Below are 7,723 nucleotides of genomic sequence, written 5' to 3'. Positions count from 1 at the left end.
TATTTTCTCAGTGTTAACACAGACACACACACTGATTGCAAACACATACACACACCCACACACACCTACACACACACACACACACACACACACACACACACACACACACACACACACACTCATGCATTAAGAACATGGCCTGCTTTCATATGCTTTTATTGTGACAGGTCTTTCAGTGCAGTGTTGCCTTTTCTGAACCTTTCAGGGATCCTAGATGAAGCTGTTGTATTGGACGGCAAACAGAGCTGTTAGTGCAGGGTCACGACCTCTTACCAGACATGTGAGAAGAGTGTATGTGTGTTTGACATGCGAGAAGCTGCAGGTCACGCTGTTGGGCATTCACTGATATGTTGTTTCTGTCCATGCATCCTTTCACAAACCTCTCCCGGAAAATATAAATACATTTCTTTGTTGATTTTTTTTTTTTTCAAACTGAAGCATTTCTGAAATGACAGCAGTAGCCCACCAGTTAAATGGATTGCATCTCTGTTCTTTAATCAGCAGTAATAGCCTGAGGTCTTCATGAATTCAAGTCAAGAATGTGCTTAAGTGTTCGAGCAATCCCACTTCCTGATGATTATCCTTCTCCCCCTACTCCGGCCGCCTCCTTTTTCCTCATCTCCTCCTACTCATCTTCATCTTTTCCACCCACCTCTTACAATTCATGGCATCACACCCAGTGATGATGGACATCTTAAGCACAGACCAGTGTTTACATAGTCTAAAAATAAGAGGTTAGGCTCCAAATGCTAACTATAACTCATGCATGCCTGACATGGGCTGTAAGGTGCAGCAGCAGCTTGGGTGTGTGTGTGTGTGTGTGTGTGTGTGTGTGTGTGTGTGTGTGTGTGTGTGCGCGCGCGCGTGTGTGTTTGTATGTGTGTTTTTCTTTGTATGTGCAAGTGTCTCTAGAGGTCAGAGAGGTCAAAAGTTTAGACATGTATATCTATACATATATTGATGCCAGGTAAAAGAGAAGTCCAATGAAGGATGTGTCCCATGAGACATAGTGTCACTTGCCCCATTCCTAGTGGTAACACAGCCAGGGCTATTCTTAGCTTCTGTGTCAAGCCTGTCTCCAGGGAGTAGTCAAGGGGTCTCTGTTACATTACGCACACAGACAGAAACACACACACATGCACACAGGTGTCTTCAGACATCTCTATTGGATTTCTTACTGAGCACAGTTACCCCAAAGCTCTCAGGATGAGATCATGTTCCAGCACAACTGAAAACTCAGTTAAGTGAGTGGTATGTAGATTAGGTTGCTGAAGCACTCTGCCTGCATTGGACATGTTGCTTTGACTGTCTCGGTCCTGCTACTATCCAAAGAGTAGGCAGTCTTTTTGAAACGTTCTCCACTCTATTTTCGGTCTTGTTAATGATTTATTAAGAAGAAAGCTGGCACACGTTAAACAATATTTATATTTGATTAGTTTTATATTGAGTTAGCCTAATTAGGATAAATGCTGTAAGAGTAAGAGTTCTTTATAACAAGAGATTTAGAAACATGCGTTTTTTTCGGTCTCAGTTTACATTTTAAACAAAGTCAGTTGTTTATAGTCATAGTAGTTGAAAATCATTATGGCTCTACCTCACATCCTAACACAATCAAGGTGAATATTAGTGATTTTTCACTTCCCGGAGCAGTCCTTCTGAAATTCCCTATAATTTTCAAGAGTGCATATGTAAAAGAAAATTGACTCTAAATTGTCTTTACGTGAGTGGGGCTGATTAACTGTCTCTACATGTCAGTCCTGTGATTGACTTGCGAACAGTCCAGGGTGTGCCTCGTCTCTCGCCCAATGACAGCTGGGATCAACTCCAGTCCCCCACGACCCACAACGGGAAAGCTGTTAAGATAATGGCAGGATGGATTTGTAAAAAAACAGCTTATGTCTGTGCTTAATAATGCAATACTCGGTTTTTCTACCTGTTAACTATTTTGTTGTTGAGGAAAGGTACTGACACAGAATGTTGACCCTGCATGAGTCTGTGATTCTTTGACAAAACAAAATGAAGAAAAAGAGGCAATCTGCTAATTTAGAGCAGTTAATTAATATGTACATTTGAATAAATTAGACGTGTGAAATGATAATCACAGAAACAGAGAAAATCCTGACTTAACCTTCTGATTGATAAGTTAACTAATTGAGTGATTATTTGATTTTCGGGGGATCCGAAAGTAAAGCCCTTTAAAGTCACCAGAAAAAGAAATACTAAATGATAAAAAAAAGAGTACATTTCTTTAGCTAAATTACAATCCAGCAATGAATACTCGTGCTTTGGCCCCTTTTTTCAACCACTGTAAATCAAGCCCCTCCTGGATAACTTGATAGTTGAAACTCCATCTGCCTTTTTAATCTACTTCCTATTACAAATTTGTTACTCCCATCACAAAGTACAAATGAATAGTCCTGGTTGTTTTCATTATTGACACACTACCATCTGGCCTTTGGCTGCAGCCGAGCAAGTGTGGGTTCACATGTCCGGATAAAGACTACAGTGGAGACTCCACTCATGTCAATCCTGAGGTAAGCGTCTCGAGCACGTAGCACTTCATAACAAGGGCATTTCCTTACGGACCACACGCATGATCGGCACCCATGCAGCTTAAGCCTCAGAGGGCTGAAAATCCTGACCGTGTGTCTCTGTGTGTGGCAGAGGAAGGGACAGGATGAGGACAAACGTCTGGTTAAGTCGTAAATGCAGCTGTCCTGACTTGGGTGACGGCCACGTAATGCTGTATCAACTTCACACACACACACACACACGCACATGAAAAGCCTGACAGAGATACTATTTCCTCCCTAAGATTGTTTGAAATAATTTCAGTTTAATAAGAATCTCTCGTTAAAGAAATAAAGTTAGATTGATTACAGTTTTCAAAAAATTTAATTCATCCTTAGAGTTGTGATTTTCTACTATTTAATTATTTGCCAGTAACTTTGAACAGAAGAAGGATTGCTCCTCCTCATAATGAAAATTTCGAATTTGTTTAACAGTTTTTCCAAATTAGATTATTTAAAGATTTTTTTCTTTCGTTGACGAATGAAGATTCTGTGTTTTAAATTTGCTTGCGTTGAATGCTTGTGATGAGTGAACCGAATGTTGGCCTGCATGCATATATTAAACAGGGAAACAAAGTGTGTCGCAGGGCCTCAAATTAGCAGTAATCAATGTTCTCAATGAGGCTTTCACAAATCCATGCTTATTCAGTCCCCTAGGTGTTGCGAAATGGGCTACTGTGGCTCAGTTGGTAGAGTCATCGTCTCTCAACTGGAAGGTCAAGGATTCGATCCCTTAGAGAAACTTTACCCTAACTGCTTCGTCGGTGGCATATAAAAGAAATGAGTTACTTCTGATGGTTTCACTACATAGCAACCACTTGTAGCTGTGACATGCAGCATAACAACACTTTGAGTAGCCAGAAGCTCAAGTGCATTTACCATTTAAAGTAATGATCACCTGCTGTGATTGTCAGTCTGACAGATAATACTGAACTGCAGGTAAAAATACAGTCTCACAACTACAGCTTTGAATATGTGTAAAGCCAATAAAACATGTATTTTAAGTTTTGTAAATAACAAAAGAGTGTTATTAACCAACAGACCCAATATCAGTAATTAAAAACAGCGTTAAAAAAAAACATAAAAGCACTGAGCGTGGTTCTCACTCGATCACAACTCACTAATAGGACTACAGGACAAGCCATAAGTCCAGTAAGGACAGAGTATTACTTTATTATTAGTAGTTTATTAGAGTATTATTTTATTAAGTCATTATCTGTGCAGAATATTAAAAGGTAACACAAAGGAAGGAACATGCTGTATACTTGGTATCATTTTTATCGTATAATCAACTGCATAATCAACTGCATTATCAGCAAAAATAACAAGCAGGAATCTTTACCCAGCTGGTTGGTCCAGCATAAAAGGTAGTGGTGAACAGTTTTTCTTTGCATCTTTGCCTTTATTGTGTGGAAATGGCAGACTATTACTAATCAACCAAGGATGGATTGAGGAAATATCTAAATCTGAATCCTGAGAAAAAAAATTAGTATAACGATCAACAAGAATGGCTCTTGGAAGGCTTATCATGGAGTCCAAAAAGCCAACTAACTTTTGCTATCATTAACATAAGATATACTCGATCTATTGTTGATGATTGATGAATGTTAAAAATGTCAGAAGTCCCATATGTTGCATGTCACAGGTCTTCCATACCTGCTTTACTGGTCGTGTCAAAGAGTCAGAAGTCGTTTGCTCGGCAGCAGAGCTCTATTGCACCGATTCTGGTGGTTAATAGCTTCCCATGAGTCCACTCCTGTTTTACTGCCCAGTGTGTGGGAAGGAGGGGAAGAAAAATGGCTCCAGGGGGGAAAAAGTACGAACAGACGCTCAGAGAGAGAGAGAGAGAGAGAGAGAGAGAGAGAGAGAGAGAGAGACAAGAAGTAAGAACAGTGACAAAGTTAGTAGCTTGAAATTAAGAGGAATAATTCCCTGATACAAGATTTAGAGGACAGCGGATGACAAGGGTGAACAAAAAAATGAAAAGGGAATGGAATTGTGGTGTGAAACTTGGTGTAAGATGACCCCAAGGTCTGCAGCCAGTCTGACTCCTGCTGATGGATGGGCTGTCCAACAAGTGATGTATGACCACTGGAGTTGCAAACTTGACATTTATCCACACCACATCCCAATGTTTTCACGTCTATTTCTGCAAACTACAGTGGGATCAGACCTTAAAAACCAAACCTGAACTGAATATGTGAGAAGTCAACTTCCAGATTGATAGGTCATCAAGTTCATCAAGCTATCACAAGCATAAATGCATGAAAAAAAAATGCCGCCCTGGCTTCACAGAGTCACCACCGTCACATGAGCTATTCATTTCACAAGGATTCTGTGAGTGTGTTTGTGTTTTACTGGTTTCTGTGGCCACTAGAGTAAGAAGGTCTACCATCAAGTTCAGGGTCACATTCACACCCATTAATCACAGAAGTGGCACCAGACTGAAGGACTGCCTCAGCTTCTCTCCCATGCAGGGAGGTTTTTGGTTCCCCATTTAAATTGCTTCAATGCCGATCAGCAGAGAATTTTTTAAATCAGTGTTACGTTTTATAACAGTGTACCATTGCTTGGGTCCATCATAAAAAATATGTTTTCAGATTAATAAAGTTTGAAACATTTGGCTATATTTTTCATATGGAATGCAAAATACAGCACTAGCTTTGGTATTTTTTGTTTGACTTTCAAATCAAAGATACCAAGTATTGTAATGTGCTAGAAAAAGCAAGTCAGGAAATTAATTTCATGAGAAATAATTTTATATAACCAAATGCACAGTGGTTGAGCAACATAGGATATTATAGATCATGTGATCTTTGAACTAAAACAGATAAAAACTCTGTCTCTCTGTTTGACTAAGGCTTTAATTAAAGCCAAAAGGAAGCTGTGGCTGTTCTTTATTACGCCTGTAGTTAGTAAAGTTGGAGTCAGTTATAGGGCAGAGAGATGAGCAGCCACACCAAAGCACCCTCACTGCAGTTATATATAGACCTGCCCCCCAAGCTTTGTACAGGAAGTGAATGCAGCATATAGGCAACCACATTCTACAGCATACATGACCTGTTTTCATAATATTCCTTGGTACTCCTTTTCTCTTCTCATACCATTTACACTTGACATCATTTGCTTTTAGTTTGTGGTTAAGCAGGGTAGCGCAGAGAGTGATTTAAAGCCAGGGATTTAAAAAGTTGTGACATTGAAAAGTTGTGGCAGAACTTCATATAGTACGACTGAATCTTTTTTCAACGCCCAACCAGTTCTTACGATTTATGTACGCACACTGAGCGACCCTAGTCGTCCACACGGCCTGAGAGCTCACACTACACTGGGCTACACAAACGCAAAAATGCTCTCTCTTTCTCTCTCCGTCTCTCTCACATACACAAACACGCACACAATCTGCAACTCCAATAGAAACAAGCTCGTAGCTACATCATATATAATTCCTGTCAATTAGAGGTCAGCAAATATTTCAGCCTTATGTCTTTTATGATAGGAGGGGGAGACAGATAAAAAGGACATGCTTTTTGTTGGCATGGTGATATCACACCCTGTCAATCATTTTTTGTAGGTAAAATCTGCACTCATTTTCACATGATTCATGACAATTCAACCACAAAACAGATAGCCTACCATACATTTTGTCAAACTTATAGCCCTACTCCTTTGTGAATTCAAATATACAATCTACACTCCATTCCAAATTTCACAGGTATTGGGGGGCTGCCCTGAGCACATACAGTATGTACACAGATTCTAAGTTATAGTCTGTGTCAACTAATGGCAACACAATTTAACCAAAGTTCTCAAGAATGTTCCTGAAAATCACTGAGAAAATTCCACTTAATTACTGATGAAGATTCTTGAAATTTAAGCACCAATCATTTCGAGTAGAATTGTCATGAAAAGTCCTCAGGAAGGGTCAGAGTTTCCATGGAAAGACAAACATTTGTGAAATGATGTGCTAAAAAGACTGAAACACTCTATCAGAGAGTTGAGGAGATGGAAAAAAGAACAATCTCAGGTAGGTTGGTGCGAAGTAACCAGCCTCTCTGAATAGGGCCTGGAAGTGTGTGACATCTATGCTTTCCTGGATCCGCCTGCAATCTACATCATACATTTGTTTTTCTGTACTCCTTGATGTCTGTGTAAATGTGTTCCTCACTCCCTTCTGCCTTTTGGTACATGGTCATAGCATTGAATTTCAAGCTCAGGGTCAAAATGACTTTCCTCAAAGATGGATAAAAAGGTTTAATTCTATGAAGGTGGTGACTTAGAATGATCATTGAAAATTCCCAGAAGTTTGTCTAAATTATTTTTTTTTAACCTGACAAAACAGTCTTTATTTTTCAATACTAAGTCAATGATTAAACATACTTCTCTTTGTTACATGATAAGGTTTTTTGTTGACAGTTGTCTTCAGAAAAAGCTGACAATTGATAGTCAACCCACATAGGCCTCAACAAAGCTTATTGATTAATTAAAGGTGGTTTTAGGCTGCATTCATAGTTAACTTGAAGCTTGAGCTGCTGAAGTGGATGTAATTCTATCCCTTTCCCCCAAAAAAATGTTTAGAGTTTTCATATGTGTAATGGTTGGTTCATTGATTATGTTCAATTCGAGTGGAAATTAGATAGAAAGACAAGAGAGACAGGGTGAAAGGGGTATTAAAGAGAGAGAGAGAGAGAGAGAGAGAGAGAGAGAGAGAGAGAGAGAGAGAGAGAGAGAGAGAGAGAGAGAGAGAGAAAGAGAGAGAGGAGATGCTGACAGCAACAGGATGTATGGACAGTGTCACAGAGGCCACGGCAGTGTGCAGTTGGTTGTGGCCTCCCATGGCGCTGTGAGTGTTTTGTGCATGCCGGCTGTGAGTGTGTGAAAGGTCAGAACTGGACAGACACTGAGGCTATTGTCCAGAGATAGCTGACCAATCATTTCCTCCTACTGGCCAGGTGCTCGGCCAGACAGACGGCATGCTAGGAGCCCCTCTCTGTGTCTGAACATGTCTTTATACACTTTACCACATGCTGCCTTTACCCTGAATAAACATTGATCTGTTGGCGGTTCCATTTTTCTTAAAACTAATGAAAGGCTAAACCAAGCTGTTACAACAATAATGCACAGCAGTTATAATGTTAATGTGCGTGTGTTTTGTG

Source organism: Symphodus melops (assembly GCF_947650265.1).
Source record: "Symphodus melops genome assembly, chromosome: 6".
In the NCBI taxonomy this organism is placed as follows: domain Eukaryota; kingdom Metazoa; phylum Chordata; class Actinopteri; order Labriformes; family Labridae; genus Symphodus; species Symphodus melops.
This window is presented reverse-complemented; position numbering follows the sequence as displayed.